This window comes from Stegodyphus dumicola, chromosome 4 (genome assembly GCF_044657685.1).
Source record: "Stegodyphus dumicola isolate Sdum_Otavi_A_Nest chromosome 4, ASM4465768v1".
NCBI lineage: Eukaryota > Metazoa > Arthropoda > Arachnida > Araneae > Eresidae > Stegodyphus > Stegodyphus dumicola.
Genome location: NC_140771.1, coordinates 149,408,140 through 149,427,082, shown reverse-complemented (window position 1 = coordinate 149,427,082; position 18,943 = coordinate 149,408,140). Strand labels below are relative to the sequence as shown.

The following is an 18,943-nucleotide window of genomic DNA, read 5'->3' as shown; positions in this document are numbered from 1 at the left end:
AAATTTTAGTAGAACGCGCAGAGTATTCAAATTTTTAGCAGAAATAATTTTGAGTTAAATAGAAGGGAAACGAGATTTGTAAGTGTGCTTCTTGATTCACGAGCGTGAAGGTTGCTTGGTAGAAATTTAAGAATCGCGCGTTTCGGCCTGTGTGCTTACTTCGGCAGCTAGTTGAATCTTTCAACTCCTTAATCAGAAAGTTTGCTGAATCTCAGCTGTATCTTAGAACGCGGTTAAGATAGTTAGAATTATAGAGCCTCGTAGATAGTGACTTCGTTAGTTATTCATCCTGTCATTCATTTTTAATTGTACTTTTCTATTTTTGTTTAACCGCCGTGTCGGCGTAGATTGTGAGCGTCAAGTGAACGCAACTGTAATTTCTAAAGTTTGAAAGTTTGAAAGTTAGAAAGTTTGCTGAATCTCAGCTGTATCTTAGAACGCGGTTAAGATAGTTACAATTATTATGCCTCATAGATAGTGACTTCGTTAGTTATTCATCCTGTCATTCATTTTTAGTTGTACTTTCCTATTTTTGTTTAACCGCCGGTCGGCGTAGTTTGTGAGCGTCAAGTGAACGCAACTGTAATTTCTAAAGTGAAATAAAAAGGGATTAAACCCTTCTTACGAGTTTGTGTAACTTCCAGTTCATAGCAGTCACTACTACTGTTGCGGACAAGTTGGGGCCACGCGACATCACAAGGTTACGAAATTAACTTGATTATTCGTTGAGAAGGGCATTTTAAGTGAAAATATAATTTTATTATTTTAACTAATACAAGAGTTTTGTAGCTTAGGCAACCTAGAGAGTGTATTTGGCAATACAGTATAATAATCACTTGATACAAAGAATTAGAAAAAGAATATGAAACAGAATAATCGGGAAATTATTCAAATCTGTTTTAAACTTAAAACGATGAATTTGTATGGTATGTAAATACATTTTTAATAAAAGTAAATATTTTAATAAAATAATTTTTATTCTAGAATTATGGTATCAAGTAACTCATGCCTTATTGTGATCATGCAAACATTAAAATGATTAAAGCCGTCGGATGATTCATCGCGATGATTCAATATACCAATTGCGAAAGTTCCAGGCGTTTCTTGTTTGTCTGCTGTTGATAATTGTCTTGTGACAGTTTTCATTAGTAAGGATGGGATAAATTCCTGTTCATAGTTGAATGTACGCATCAAGAGTGTAAAATTCAGTTCAGGCATAAAATATAAAACTTAAGACAATGCATTAGATTTCGTACAGTGTTGCGTCAGTTTATTAATATAGCATCTCTCTTTCAAATAGGTATAGGAATATTTCTTCAAACGTATTAAATTTTATAAATGCATAAAGGAAGCACACTACAGAGGCATTATGTTTTTAGGGGGAAGTAGCAAAGATAATGACATAATAATGCTTCCGCCGAGTTTCGAACCACGGATCTCCCGGAGGTGCTACCCATTTACATCACAAGAGTGCGCAGTGGAAAAGGCTAAAGTTCTTCGAATTTTCACAGCTCAAAGAATAAGTGGATATGGAGGAAATTCAGTTACCATATCTATGTGTGGCGAGGATTTACGTCCATCGTATTTTGAGCGAGCGCGTAGAGCTTTCAGAATTTTCTTAAACGAAAATTCTGAAGTCAACAATTCCAAGACCTGAACTACGGACTTTTCGATTGCCAGTCGGACGTGCTACCAGTACACCACGAGGGTACGTAGGGGAAGGATAAAATTCCTTATAAAATAAATTAGAAATTTTATCGATATATTGAGCAAAAATCTGAATATTGAAAGCTAGGTTTAACTGGAAAATGAAAACGTTTGTTGTTGTGGTGTGACTACATTATTTCAGATTTCATTATTGGGCATCGAGATAAAATCGTTAACATCGTCATTCTTTTACTACAATCTTTTTATCATTCTTTTGATAGAATTACTTAAATTCCACCTTTTAGGCCTCTAAAACATGTGTCTTTTAATTATATATGCCTTAATATTTATCATTACTAAAGGTTTTAACTTATTTTTTCTATTTATTGTGCGGAAGCAATTTGAAATTAATTATCGATCCGCATTTACTGATCTCAATATCTTAAAATGTTTCAGAAATATGTATTGTGATGAAAATACAATACTCCACATGAATTTATTCAAAACTATTTATGGATGTTTTCTTTTACTGAATGATTAATTTTTTATGCAAATATTTATTTAAAGATCAAAGTAATCATCGCATAAATTTGATCTTCAGAATGTTTTTTAGACTATAAAAAGAATATATTGAAATATGAATATGAGTCAGCTTTCCTAAAGTCTTAAAACGAAGGCCTTTCTGCCTTCAGGGGGATAGCTTTCGCGTGTTTTATTTAATCCAAATACTCTTAAGTTAGAAAAACAATATAAGTTAAGCATTTTTGAAATTTGTAATACTTTGTCGAGTTTCGTTGGTTTTCAAAATCATTAAATTTTTTATTGGAGGTGTAGTTGTTGAAGATGATGATCAGTCAAAAACAAAAAATGAAATCATTACATGTTAGCAGTTCTTTGGTTTAAAAAATGAAGAGCTCGGATTCCTAAATCAAATAAAAATATAAATGAACTGAAAGTAATCTCAGATCTCATTTTTGACAGAATGAATTTCTTACGTTTAGAGGAAGTGATTTTCTTTTCTTTTTACTACATATAAAATAAAAATTCTTTTTAAATTATGCGTTCTTAATTGATATATATCACTTATATAAAAATGATCATATTCAGTTACCTTGGTATTTCTTTTTAACAATTTTGTTTTAAAATCAGCCATTTTTAACCGCAATACGATTTTAATTTAATCCCACAAGACAAAGAAGATTATAAAAACTGAAAATTACTTTCATACTGTTAAATATATTAATCTGAAACTGCGTACTTAAAAATATTGTTATTGTATCTTTTATAAAATTTATAAGATAACTGGTAATATTACCAAGCCTAAATCTCCCATACAAAACGTTATTGGAAATCCGAAAGATATATTCGGTAAACCGATGTTTTATCTCACTGCAAAATCAATCTTTTGAATCATATTTAGTTTACAAAATCCGAATGTTTGAACCCGTATTTCGCAGAACACTTGCGATTCTTCCGTGCAAACGTTTAAAACACAGAGAGCAACCTCGGCAATTTCTACGTCTATTCATCTTCTAGCAACAAACATTCAATACACAAACAGTTCATCCGTTGTAATACCTCAAAGAACTCTCCGAGTAAGAGTATTCCATCAAAGAGATGATTGAGTGCCTCCACCAAAGAGACGTATCTCTAGAAAACAAGACATTTCTCACTGTCATTCCGAGAAAGTAAATTCATATCGCTTCAAATAGATTTTTCTATTATTCAATGATATATTCAAGGAATATTGCCCTTTTTTCGTTTCTTACAGTAAACTTAATAATGGTGGGTAAGGATAAAAGAAAGAAATAACTGGAAATTCGGAGAAAAATGGAAATAAGGCTATTATATTCGTGCAACGTGTGTCTTTGCGAAATAATGTATAAACATTTTTGGTATGTTTAAAATGTATAGTTTCAAGCGTTTGTTTCTTTAAGGTAGAATATTATTACTTAGCAAACTGTAACGTTTCTGTAAGATAGAATATTCCTACTGAACAAAATATAAATTTTATACCTTACAAAGCAATTTCATCTGTACGTGATAAGAAATAATAAATATTTGTATATATATATATATATAATGAAGCAAACTTAGCTGTAATGTTGTAGGAACACTGATAGAGTAGATTAAAATTACTGCATTTTCTAGGAGTAGATCTATAATGAAGAGCAACATGGCAACCGAGCTAGATTAAATATTCATTTTTATTTCAGTAAACATTTTATTTAGACAAATTCTTCTTTATTTCGGCTTGTCTATGTCTTGATAGGAGGTAACGGTAGCCGCCTATTAGGTGCCTCCATAATAAAATGACCATCACTTCTGGCCTTAGTAGTGGCGAAAGTATAAAAATGGCTAGTGCCCACCATTAAACAAAAATTCGGTAAACATTTGCGGCTACTAACACAATTTTACCCTAACTGGTGCACCATATTTTGAAATATATTTATTTAGAAAGGAATCGGTTACAATTTTCGTTGAGGTACTAACTATTTTGAGAAATAATCTACCATAATCAGTAAATATTTATTTTTATTACTTTCCCTTTTTGGAAATGGGCTCAGTAGATCTATTCCAATTAACGCATGAAGAAACGTAGCTCATACACTATTTGGACACCCGAGCGGGCTATAATTTACATCGTTAACTAACTGACATGTACGGCAGGACCTGACATAATCTGTTACCACTCTTTGAAGTTGCGGGGAAAAAACGCCTCGCGCACTCTTTGTACTTTGTACTATTTTCTGAATGCCTTGATGACCAGCAGTAGCTGTGTCATGCAATTCGTGTAAAATACTGAGTCGCAAGCCGGCTGGAATGACTGGTCTTATTTCACTATTCTCATTTGTTGGTTTAGTAAAAAATAATAGTTTATCAACCATTTCATAGTTTTCTGCTCTATTCCTCATGGCCACTATATCTGGATGTTCAAAATTATCTGGGTCTTGTAAGTATGCATAAATATGCTTATATTCTGGATAATGATTTAACTCAGAAATAACTGTTTCCCTGGAATCCAATGCTTTTGATGTTAATAGGGTGTATTTTATTTGTTTTCCTTATTCATCCAATTTTATTCGAGTTAATGCGTCTGTCACGATATTTTCCTTCACCGGTGTGTATTTAATTATTAATTTGAATTCTTGCGATTTTAATGCCGCTCTTATGAGTCGCGGGCTTAAGATTTTGCCGGATTATACTCGTCCCATGGCGGCATGATCTGAATACACGACTTTCGGTGCTTTACCAAAATAAACTCTGAACTTCGACAGCGTTAAAAGTACGGCCAAGGTTTCTCTCTCTGTTGCAGTGTAATTAATTACGTTACGTTTGAGTTAGGGATTTTGAAAAAATGCTACGGGCTGCTTGCGCCAAAACCGCACATGTAGCAAAATCCAAAGCATCAGCCGAAATTTTGAGATTTTCATCCCCATCCGGGAATTTTAAGACCAGCGCTTGAATTAGCGCAGATTTTAATCTTTAATCTTTTAAATGCTGTGTTTCTCTCAGCTGACCACGAAAATCTGGCTTTTTTTTCTTTTGAATTGTAAGAGCGTTTCGGCTATCTGTGCAAAGTCATTTATAAATTTTCTATAATAGCTACACATGCCTAAAAGGAAGAGAGCTTTTTTGCAGTGTTGGGCGGTGGAAAATTCTTTATCGCAGTTACTTTCGAGTCTTGAGTTTCAATTCCGCATTTTGAAATCTTATACCCTAAGTACTTCAGTTCTTCTGCCGCGGATTTACTTTTACTCGCATTTATTTTTAGGCCTGCGCCTGTTAATTACGTAAAATCTTCGTTTAAATCTTTTATGTGTTTCTCAATATTTTCACTTGAAATAATTATATCGTTGAGATAAATAAACGTTGATTTCCCAAGGACAGGTTTTAATATAATGTCCATGGTAATTTGGAAAGTCGTCGGGGCTCCACATAAGCCAAAAGTCAGTCTAAGGAAAGCATATGTTCCTAATTTAGTGATGAATGCCGTTTTCGGCTCATCCTCTGGTTTCATTGCTATTTGGAAATACTCTGAAGTTAGGTCTACGGTGGTCATGTACTTGGTGGACCTAATGTTTCTTATCACTTCATCAATTATAGGTAGAGGATAAACGGGGTATTTAGTTAAGCTATTTAGCTTTCTGTAGTCGATAGCTAGCCTCCAGGTTTTAAAATTTGAAGAAGGCAGAGCATGTTTTCCTACACAGCACGACAGGACTCGCATAAAGGCTGCTTATTGGCTTAACTATTTTATTTTCGAGCTTGTACTTAATGTTTTTCTCAATTATTTTTCTTTTAACTTTATCATATCACTATGCCTGGACCTTCACGGGCTCCTCACTTTTTAACTTAATTTCATGATGTACTAATTGAGTGAGGCCAGGTGTTTCAGAAAATAAATCAGAGAAATGTCTTATCAGTTCTTGTAGTATTCTTCTATCTTCAGATTTCGCATGTTCCAGGTTGAGGTCCGGAGGTTCCACAGCTTCTACTTCTCGCGGCTTCATGTGTAGCTGCAAAGTTTCATTCTGCAAATTAATTTTGCTCCCGCTGTTTTTAAGAAATCGGTGTCCAATATTACCGAAGCTTGTAAATTTCACACAAAAAAGTATAGATTTTTGAACTTCATTCTTTATCTCCACATTAAACGTCGCTTTGCCTATACACGCACAATGTTTGCCCTCCGCTGCAGTGACTTTAGTATTTTGTGTCTTAAATAACTTCTAATTCTTAAAATTATTTCGAAAGAAATGTTCGGACAAAAAGTTTGCTTACGCTCCTGTATGGACCAAGGCCTTTTTGGCACCTTATTTAGTCGAATGTGAAACACAGGTAAGGAAAAATATTTTATTACCACCGTATTCAATTGAAATTTTGAGGGATTTTTATTCGAATGGGGTGACTGTACGCCCTTTTCACCAGCCACCCCGTCCTAGTTTAAATCCTTCTTAACTGCACCTTTTTAAATCTTGCGGCCTATTTTGGCGATCGCCTTTCTTTTTATCTTGAAATTTATTCCCGCTATAGGATTGTTTCGCTTGTTCCTCATATGGCCTAGCAAACTGTCCGTTAGGTCTTTGGCCAAAACTTCTGGTACGTGTACTTTCTGCTATCTTCCTACTCTCGAATTTCACCGCTCGAACAATTGTTCTAGTGTGTTGGATTTTTTACTTCAATATAATCCTTGCGGCAATAGTCGAGGCAAGATAGTTTGAATTAGTTCTTCTTTGGGCCTTTTTAATATATAAAAAATTAGTGACTTGGACCTAAGATGAAGTTAGAAGACTCTTCAATTTTTGGTACTTGCCGTACAATTCGGCTTCAAGCCTAGCTCTATCCACGGGGAAAGCTTTTACCAGCGCGGCTTTAAAATTATCGAAGGTATAATTGGAGCTTCCAATTTTCCTTTGAATCAGCTTAATACCTGTTCTCGTAAAGCGGCCGTTGCTATCGTAATCTTCTGTACTTCAGGAACAGGGTAAAGTAAATAATTATTATCTAAATTTTCTAGGAAGCTAGCGACTGACGTTCTTCCGTCAAATGTCACTGCGAGTTTCATGGAGGCCATCATTGTTTCAACAAGATAGCCAAAGCCTTCCATCATATTGCCAGTAGCTAGCGGAGTTTGCGATGTCGATGGAGCTAACTCAGCTGCACCTTCGTTGTTAGCCATGAGTTCGGAAAAATTTGGGCACCACTTATAGAGTCTATCTCTTTTTTTCCACATAAACTAGAATAGACCCTATAATGACCTGGCAAATTCTCGCACAGGCATGAATAAAAACACTATTGACTCAGACGAAGAGTAAAAATAACCCTTTATTAAGTCAAACTAGTTAACAAAGACACTGTCAGCTTGCGGGGGAAATTAAAACTTAGAATATAATACAAGCGAAACCTGAAATAAATAGTGTAAGATCGCACTTAAGTTACACCTAAGAGGTGGACTCACAAGAATCTAACCGGCATTATACTAAACTGATAAGTCCAAGAGGCTTACTAGCTTGACCGCGAAATAACAACGAAACGTGGCTAGCGCAGCACGCCCTGAATAAACTGAGATAGTCACACGTTTAAATAATCACTTCACTTAACTTTAAATTTACATCCTGCCGAGAGAAAATGAGGGGACGTTGAGAAGTCTAGAACAGGTATCAAACTTAAAATAAATTTGTTATGCAAAATAAGGAAAACCCTACAAGTTTATATATTTTGGTTACCCTTCTGCATGTTTCAATTCAATATAGCTTCCGTATGTTGAAAGAGAAAATTCGTCAAAGAGATTATTTAAGAGATATCTAGGTAAGAATAATATTATCTAATAAAAAGGTACTTAAATACATGTAAAATTAGGGCTATAATCTGTAGTTGTTTCCTTCGAAACTGAGATTATTATGTCCATGGAAACTTTATTACCAAGTTTTAATTGTATTCCGATATTTCTATGTCGAACTACCCACATAGTATTTAGCACGATACGTTTCACCAAAGTTATCTTTGCGCATTTTATTTCTATTGGCCTCTTTCTACATAGGTGCTCTCTTATTTAAATACACGATAGTATTCGATCATGTAAAGATAGAATCTCTAACTTCATTCCACGTCTGTGCGCTGGGCTGCTTATATGATCTCCGTGGTTTCGATAATTGAAGATAACGAATCGGAACTAACTCTGATTAATTAAGAATACGACATTTAACGATAGAAACAGTGCCTACTACGTACAATAATTATTAAGACAATCCTGTTAAAATGAATGATTTAGGTCAAAATACTTCCTGCAGATAAAAGTTACCGCAATCCCTACTCCCGCTGTCCATACTAATTTCTTCCAAGGGTCTGAAATAACTGCAAACTAATTTCATTCTTTCCTCTGTTATTAAATATACAGTAAATGCTGCCGTCCAGTTGATGTTTTTTGCACATATGCTCAGAAAATTTCACATCTTGATGTTTGTTACAGGAATGGCATAGTTAAAACTCAATATTTTATGTTAAATTATTTTCTGTCAACGACGCAGATCATTTGGAAACGAAATTAGAATCTTTTAAACAACACTGGCAACAAAGACAAATTCGTCTTGAAAATTATTGGTTTTATAATAGAAGTACGGTAGAATTTAATCCTTGAAGAAGTTAATCCTTGAAGAATACAGTTACTCACATCCTTTTATGGCGCTCGCACGCATTTCGATTTAATATGCAAGAAAAGTTTTCCGCCAAAAAAGTTCTTAATAAAGTTAGGAAAAAAACATAAAATCAGTAGCTTTAGTGCGGGTAGTAATCACCACCCAAATCTATGATTGTCTGCCAAAGCGTTGGTATTTTTTTCAAAGCCTTCGGCCCAGAAACATGGTGGCCACGAGTCCAAAATCACATCAACCTCACTTCGGATATCCTCTGCAGAGTGCAAGATAGCATCAGCAAGATGTAGCTGCAGATGTGAAAAAAGGTAGAAGTCCGAAGCAGCGATGTTGGGGCCATATGGCGGGTGTGGCAAAAGACCCCATTCCAGTCCGTACAGCCGGTGAATGCAGGCGCATGTGGTCTTGCATTACCTTGATGGAACATTTCGTTTTTGAGCCAGAACTCATTTCGAAGTTTCTACTTGATAGTAGCGTCAACACGGATTAGCATCTCGCTACACACCTTAGTATGGAGAGTTTTACCTTTTTTCAGATACTCTCTGTGTATAATACTTCGGCAATACCACCAGATACAAAGCATGAACATTTTGTTAGTGAAATTGCGCTTTGAGACGCTGCCTTCGGGCTCACCGGGCGCAGACCAACCCCCGTTTTTGTCCGTGTTGATGAAGTAAACCCATGTTTCATCACAGGTGAGGATTCGGTCCAGAAATTTGTCCTTGTATTGATATTCGAGCAGATTAGTGCAGGCCCGAACATGTCTGTGCTTATCTGCTTGATTCAGCTCATGCGGTACGCAGCGATTGAACTTGCACGTCACATTTATACGATACAAAGCAATGGACAAGGCACTAACGTGTAACTCTTCAGCAAACTCTTGAGAGGTTGATTCTGAATTTCTTCCACAGGTTCTTCCAGGCGGACCGCGTCAACATCAGTAGGCCGGCCAGAGCGATCTGCTTCTTGAATGTCACAGTCCTTGTTTTTGAACTTTCGGTACGGTTCACGCCGAAATGAAGTGAAGCCAATATAATGTTTTTGTATTGTTTTCATTTATTGGATCTGGCAACTCAGTGTAGAAAAGAGTACGAGGTAAGCTGTCAGCCATTAACTTGGTGTTTTCTGATTGTGTAAGTCTAAGGCCGTTTTGCTGATGAATTAATATGTACTTTAATCCGGATGGCTAGAGAGACCATCCAAGCAAAGAATATAAAGTTATTGTCATGTTTAAGATACATAAAAATTATACAGTCCTTTAAGATTGTGAGAACTTCATTGTTTTGGCTTTCAAGTATGAATTTTGTGACTTTCGTTTTAGTGTGATAAATTGCTATAAATTGATCAGGTACCAAACCTTCACAGTGTCATATGATACAACATTAGTACACATGAAATTATGGCATTCTGTACACATGAGTTTGTGTTAAAGCTGTAAAGTTCCTGTTCGTGTAAGCTCAAAGCTGTACACATGAGTTTGTGGCATTCTGTAGCAGACGTATTGCAACAGGGCTGGATTAAATGATAGTTCTAATCTGGTAGCGTTCAAATTCATTTTCAGACACCTTGTACATAATGATATTTGTTTACAAATTTCATAACACATTGTTTTAAATCAAATCTCTTTCTTTCAAATTCCAAAATCATTTGACAAAATATGTTAAACACGCCAAAGCGAACTGTTTGCGCAGATTATATTTGCGGTGGCGGGAGACTATCGTTAAAACCCGATATTTCTTACAAATGATATTAATAAAAATTCAGGTGACTGAAATAAAGATTCCGAAGTTAGATGGACTCTTCCCTAACTTTTAGACACGGATTATGATAATTACTAGGGTTATTTAAGTGAAACGGGGATACTTTTTTGGGGGTCTTTCTAAGCAAACATAAGTTCTTGAATCTTGATTCTAATTCTTGAATCACCACGAAAACTTTGTTTTCAAGAAGAATTTTTAAAGAAATTATGGACCAAGCGGCGTTTAGCCTCATATAGTAGCTCAAGCTGTGATGTTTAAAGGTGATAACATATCGTTATTGAAAACGGTGGTTTTTTGGAGTCTCCAATTCGATTGATTTGGTGAATGACATAGTAAACAACCAGAAATGAGCCTTTTCTTTCAACAAGATGAGTCAAAATTGATCTTGTTGTTACTGTAGTGAATATTTTAGGTAAGTTGGAAAAGTCCGTTTTTGAATTGAAGGGCCTGCAGCAAGAAGGGCCCAGTTCGACGTTTTTAAATTTCGGAGAATTTAAAAAAGCATTTCAAAAATTCATTTTTTAACCTATGCTCTAAGTATTTTGGCTCATTAAAAGTGTTAGTAAAAACGAATTTTACGACTATTATCGTAGCAGTATGTGTGTTTAGTTAGGCTACATTATTATTTAAATTTAGGAACCAGGATAAAGAATTTAAGAGCCAATGCCTGCGAGGAAAGGTTTATTAACAAAGAAAGAGAAGTGTTATAATATATGAAAGAATAAAATAAAACAACATAATATGAAAAAAATGGATTATACAAATCCGTATTTCAGACAAGCTCATTTCAGCATCTGTTCTTCTCAATAAAATCATTATTTTAATGGCAATTATATAATTACTCTTTATTATTCATAGTAAAATTCCCCTTCAGTTTCTTCAGCATCCCTGATTGTGAAGTTGTATTTTCTATGAACCAGTATTTCTAGGAATAACTTTCCCTCAAGTTGAAATATGTCTCTTACTTTCATTCTGGCTCATTTTTCATTTATTTATTTTCACAGATCCCGATTCAATACCTTTCTTTTCTTCTTTGACCGTTCTTTGTTATTGTCCTCAGATAGTATTCAACAAATGAGCCCGGACTGGTAGGTTCAGCTTCACTTGAACTTCTGTCACACATGTGAGAATATAGAAAAGCATAACAACAGTAATAAAAATACAGTTATTGTACACTTAAATAATCAAGAAGAACACTGCTCGAAAAAACCCAAGTAAGTAAAACCTTAACCTATAGCTGCTCAACTCAACTGTACAACGACCTCCATCTCTCGAGATTTTTGGAAACTACTACTCGGAGCTGAGCCCTTTTTAATCCAATGCAAAAGAACGTTTTTTTTTTTTTTTTTTTTTTTTAAATTTTTAATTTTTTTTAGCAAAAATCTTGCTGCAAGTGCGTCAATTATTGAAGATTCTGTGAGAATTCTGCATTATCTGGATTTTATATGGGTAGAGACCTGGCACTTTTCATGATATTCCGTACTATTTTTCTGCTATTTTCTACGAAAAGCAGCTATTTTCACGTCTTAATTAAAGCAAGGTCGACTACAATTTAGTGTTTTCAATTTCTGTGGCTATTTACATAAGGCGAAAATGCGTAGCTTGGCATGCAGACAGTCTGTTCGCTGGGACATGAATTTCAATCTACCAGCAGTATTCAGCGCCTTAAATTTCAGCCACTGTCGTGCCGACCTAATGTATTATGCTAATAGATTAAGAGCAGTGCACCATTTTAAATATTAAAAATTAAGAAAAATAGAAGATTAATATTAGTTTTATTATTCTTACTACCATTATTATTAATTAAGACACAATAACACGCCGAATAAATACTAATTCAGAAGTCAAACAACAAAAATCAGCGTTATACCTACAAAATTTTCACAGGACTAGTTTCGATGGTTTTACCGAACCATCATCTTCAGCTGCAAAACCGCAAATGAACAAGATAGGAAATAATGATTAGATAAGATAAGAAAGCCTGGACAAGAATAAGCAAGTGGCGCCATCTGTTGGCGAAACTAGAACTAAAACATAATTTCTCTAAAAGCCGAAGGCAAATTTGGATTGGAATTAGGACCGTTAACTAGAACAGAAAGATTTTTATGAATGTGAAATGCCTCTAGAAAATCTTCTCCAATGGAAGATGTTTTTTTGAATAATTTTGGCAGCAGAAAAATTGAAAGTGTGATTTTCGGACCAACAATGTTGAGCAACAGAAGACTTCTGCGTTTCCTTTTTTCTAACATATGCCTCATGTTCTTTGACGCGAAATTTTAAGGCTCTCCTAGTTTGGCCAATGTAAATTAAACCACACTGGCAAAGAAATCCTATAAATACCCCAGGAATTCATATCCGGAATGGGGTCCTTGAGTATAGAAGTTGGAATTTTATTGATGGGAGAATAAACAACCCGAAAGTTAAACTTCTGCAAAATATGTGCAACTTTATAGCTAATTGATGGAAAGAAGGGAATGACAACAGAATTTTTATAATCTCCTAAAATAAGAGTGTGGCTTTTAGTGTGTTGAGATGAGAATTTTTTAACTGCTTGATTAATAATGTTGGGTGAAAAGCCCCTGTCAATAGCTATTGCTTTTAAATAATTTAGTTCTTCATCAAGGGCTAGTTTGGAGGAGCAAACTTGAAGAGCATGGAAAACATAGGAATAAAATGAAGCTAACTTTTGTTTAGTCGGATGACATGATTTAAAGTGTGGTGGAAGGCAAACCGATGAAGGTTTACGGTAAACTGTAGTACTGAAGTTGGGTGTGTTACGTGTAACCAGAATTTCGAGAAACGGAAGAGAATTGCAAGTCTCAAGTTCAAAAGTGAACTGAATAGCAGGATCAATAGAATTCATTGTTGAAAGAACTTTATTTAAATCATCTTTATTACCTTCAAACAGGGTAAAAGTATCGTCTACGTAGCGGAACCATGCCGGGAAGTTTAAAGTTTCAAACAATTTTGATTCATAATAATGCATGTAGATATCAGCCAGGATGGGACTGAGGGGGCTTCCCATGGCTAATCCCTCAGTTTGCTTGTAATATTTATTTTGGAAAACAAAATGTGTTTGTTTCAAACAGAGTTGAGTGAGAGAAATTAGCTCATCAATTTCGATGCAAGAGAAATGAAATTCGCGAAGTCTGGTTTCTAGACATCTTAATGCACCCTCCACTGGGACATTGGTGAATAATGATTTTACATCAAAAGAAACCATGAGTAAATTACTAGGAGAAATGTTTTTAACCTTTTTTACAAACTCTATTGAATTTTTTATGGTGTAAATGTTATTGTCTAAGAGAGTGGAAAATCTAGAAACTAAATATTTAGCTAAAGGATATGAGGCAGTACCTAAATTTGATACAATAGGGCGGAAAGGAATACCACTTTTATGAATTTTGGGAAGAGCATATAATCTGGCACAATTCGCAACAGATGGGATAAGCGAATGTTTTAAGTTGCTTGAAATGATTTGCGAAGATTTGATCGCAGTTTTTATTTTGGATAAGTCCGAAGGTGAAGGATCTTTAGGGATCGGATTATATGGTCCTTCGTTTAAGAGTTTAGTGACACCATCGATGTAAGTGTTCTTATCCATGACGACTATCTGGCCACCTTTGTCAGCCTTTGAAATGATAATATCCGGGTTAGAATGAATTTCGCGCATTGTAGCTCTTTCTCTCGCAGTTAGATTTGGTTTCAAAGGTTTATTATTGAATTTCACATTATGAGCGATAAGATGCCTAATCATTTCTTTCTGTGAATCTGAAACTTTACTGAACTTGAAAGCTTTTTCGATAGGAGCCAAAATCTTTGGAATCGAGGGTTTACAGGTTTGTGAGAAGTTAAAATTATATTTTAGAATTCTCTCTTGTTCTTCTGAAAGACTAACATTAGAAATATTAACTATTGGCTTGATGTTTACAATGGGAAGATTTTTTGAACTACTTGAACTGGAAGACCGTAAAAGAAGTTTTTCGAATTTAACTGCAAGGGTGTTTTTATGAAGGTTAACTGCATTCTCCGTTCTAGACCAAGACTTTTGTTCAAGGGCAGTGAATTTTGGATATGATTTAGCGAGTTCCAGATGAAGCTTATAGAGTTCATGTTCAATTTTGGACAATTGTTGACGTGTATCCCTTATCACGGACCGAAGTAAGGCAAGCTTGCAATTTAACAGAATTCTTGAAACGCGACTCGAAGGTTTTTGATTAGATTTGATTTGAATAAAATTAGGGATCAATTTTTTACATTTACATTTAAGTAAAAAGTCAAGATGATTCAGGAATTTTTGCCGTTTCAGGCGTAATTTAGTGAAACAATTAACGGATGAAGGCATGATAAACAATGCAAAAAATCAAACCAAATTAACTGAGCAATAATAAAGTACACACAAAACAGCAGAAAAATCCCTCACTGAAATGAATAGAAAACAAAACGTTTGTAAGCAAAATGCATGAAATCAGACAAGCAAAGCACAATATCCAAATGTACAAAACATAAACATAACTTGAAAATTGCAAAAATGTACTCACCGAAACTCCTACAATCACAAAATGGCGGCCACACCACGTGCAAAAAAGAAAGCAAAATGTAAGCCTGTTTGGGGCTTCTATAATTAAGACACAATAACACGCCGAATAAATACTAATTCAGAAGTCAAACAACAAAAATCAGCGTTTGTAGGTATAACGCTGATTTTTGTTGTTTGACTTCTGAATTAGTATTTATTCGGCGTGTTATTGTGTCTTAATTATAGAAGCCCCAAACAGGCTTACATTTTGCTTTCTTTTTTGCACGTGGTGTGGCCGCCATTTTGTGATTGTAGGAGTTTCGGTGAGTACATTTTTGCAATTTTCAAGTTATGTTTATGTTTTGTACATTTGGATATTGTGCTTTGCTTGTCTGATTTCATGCATTTTGCTTACAAACGTTTTGTTTTCTATTCATTTCAGTGAGGGATTTTTCTGCTGTTTTGTGTGTACTTTATTATTGCTCAGTTAATTTGGTTTGATTTTTTGCATTGTTTATCATGCCTTCATCCGTTAATTGTTTCACTAAATTACGCCTGAAACGGCAAAAATTCCTGAATCATCTTGACTTTTTACTTAAATGTAAATGTAAAAAATTGATCCCTAATTTTATTCAAATCAAATCTAATCAAAAACCTTCGAGTCGCGTTTCAAGAATTCTGTTAAATTGCAAGCTTGCCTTACTTCGGTCCGTGATAAGGGATACACGTCAACAATTGTCCAAAATTGAACATGAACTCTATAAGCTTCATCTGGAACTCGCTAAATCATATCCAAAATTCACTGCCCTTGAACAAAATTCTTGGTCTTATCCCATCTGTTGCGAATTGTGCCAGATTATATGCTCTTCCCAAAATTCATAAAAGTGGTATTCCTTTCCGCCCTATTGTATCAAATTTAGGTACTGCCTCGTATCCTTTAGCTAAATATTTAGTTTCTAGATTTTCCACTCTCTTAGACAATAACATTTACACCATAAAAAATTCAATAGAGTTTGTAAAAAAGGTTAAGGGGTCACACGACCCTTGAATGAGTCGAAAGATGAATTTTTTTACCTTTTTTAAATCTTGTGCAACTTTTTTAATTCTTATCAAAAATATTCAATATTTTGTTCATTATTAATTTAATGTCTATTCTTTAATTAGATGTACTTGAAATTTGAAAATTATAATAAAAATTGTAAAAACAAATGTTAAATTATAAGACAATTTTCACATCTAATTAATCTGTACGCACACTGCGCGCACATGTACAAGAAATGTTTTGTACCAAAATGTTTAATTTTTCTTTTTTTATGCAGAAGAATGTTTGAGAATATAACTGAACTAAAAATATTACACAATTCATGCATTTTTAATTTTTTTTATGATATATATATTAAATATAATTTTTTGCTATATTTTGATTTTTACATACCTTATAAAATTGAAACATTTCATTAAAATACCAAAATTTTAGTTTAATTAATTTAGTGTAACATGATAATACTATGGTACAAATTTCAGAAAGATACATTAAAAAGTTTTTGAAATATCATGCGCGACGCATTAAAAAAATACGTTTTGAGATAAAGACCTGTAAAGTTTGCATCGCTATAAAAATGAGTAACATTGTGACTTAATGAGTCTTAACTCGTACTATTTGGTACCTAATTTGTATTTTATGCTTTTTGTTTGTGTTTTGAATAAAGTTAATGACAGAATATATATTTATAATAAGGAAACTGCATCTGAAAAACAATTAACAATGCATTGTTTAATGAAAGTGATGACACAGTCAACCGTTATCAAGGATACATTATTGCAGATAAAGATATATTTTTCATATACATGAAAGAGAATGCAATGTGAAAACTGTGTTATAAACCTATAAATATTTCTGAGAATAAAAATATATTAATAATCAGTTTCTTGAACAAGATGTTTAAATTTTTGTCGACACATAACTTATCACAAAATACTATTACTATTCATAATATTTATATACACAAATTAAAAACCTCCAGGTTCATACATTATTCCTTCTTGATCAATTTGCTGATGTTCTAAACTTGTTTTGGATCTTTTCCTTGCTTTTCGTGCTTCTATAGTGTTTTGCATTGCTCTCTTCTTAGTAGTATTTACACGTTTCATATCACTGCGAAGTTGAGATTTTATTGCATTTATACCTGGATGGATATCCATTTGCCTCATGACAGATAGCCTACCCTTTTCGCCCATGTTAAATAAAATTGCTGCTTCATATACAGCAATTTCTGCAATTCGTTTCCCAGATCCAGAAGTTTTCGGACACATCTGCCATATGAGGGAATTAAAAGATTCATTCGGATTCTGAGTGAAGCTACCAAGGCATCGTTTCAAAAGATCTGGACTTGATAAAGCTTTAAAAACAGGTTTTATAACATCCATGACTGAAGATGGCAAAGTCACGTTATGATGAAATTTACCCACTGAGCCATTTGAAACTGCTTGTTGATATTTACACCATGAGTCTGCACCAGCAGGACAAAATGTATGTAACGGTTCAGCATCAGTTGATCTCGTATGAAAATAAACTGCCCAAATACCCTTACGCATTTCATCAACTGACAAAGCATTTGAGCGAATTGCATATCCATAATACTGAGTCAGCCTATTTATCATGGTGTCTGTCAGTCGTCCTTTGCCTGATAAAGGTTTACCGTCCTCCAGCTTTTTACATCTATAGTCTTGTTTTAGCTTTCTCAGTCGAGTTCCCATTCTTTTTTGTTAGTGACCAACACATTCAAGTTTTGAAACAGTTTCATCATCACATGATTTGCTGTCAGTATAGCAGGGAATGTTCTAGAATCACCATCACCAATATAATTAATATATTTGAGACCTCTTTCAGCTTCTGATCTGTGAAAAATTTTTATCATACCATCGACTTCCATTTTTCCTGAAGAACCGATATGATTTTTCTGACAATTTGGCAAATGTTTCATTTGCCACTCTTCGAAAGCTTTCCCAGATTTTTTTGCTTTCCATAGATCACATCCTTTACAAGTGGACGAGAGAACTTCAACATCTAAAACCTTCCCTGTTTCAGCACCTATTACAGAACATACTCCAATATGTGAAGTATGTCCTCTCGTTTTCCATGTTCCATCACCACTTATGGTGACAGAATTTGATGCAGTTTTGCATGCCTCTTTTTCTGCAGCAATTTTCATACTTTGAATGGCGACAGTTTTTGAAGCTGCATTTATATGTTTGCAGATTTTGTCATAAGCATTCTGTGTCACAGGTTTACCCAGATCCATTACACCACAAAATGTTTCCAGAGGTTCCAGACCTTGACCAATGCATCGCATAGCATAAACAATTCGTCTGTTTAATTCAGGAACATTTTTATGTTCACCAATCAACTTTGAATTATTGAATTCTGTTTTAAAACTACACTTTTCACATTTCACAGTAATTGTTGAAAATAATCCAAAGGGTTTTCTCTTAGAAATATTGACAGAATTACAGCACAATTTGCACATTACATTCTCTTTCAAAAATGTAAACAATATGTCTTTATCCATAATTATACAGCCATGAAAACGATTCATAATGTCAGTATCACTTTCATTAAATAATGCATTGTTAAGCTTTTTCTCGGATGCACTTTCTACATGTTCAATTTGAGTATTATGGTCATCACCTGATGAAACCAAGCTTTTATCAGAAAGTTCAGATCTGATATTCGTGTAGCGGTTGCCGTGGAAGCGACGTTTTTTAGCTCGCTTCCCAGAAGCTCTTTTATTATTTACCATCACAAATATAATATATAAATATACTTATTATTGCAGCAAAAAGACTAACGCATAAAAAATTCAATA

At 34.3% G+C, this 18,943-nt stretch overlaps 1 pseudogene; it reads right to left on the bottom strand.

Annotated features, from left to right (window-relative positions):
* Window positions 1-18,379, bottom strand: part of LOC146997720 (uncharacterized) — a 32,001-nt pseudogene extending 13,622 nt beyond the window's left edge.
* Window positions 18,380-18,943: the final 564 nt, after the last annotated feature.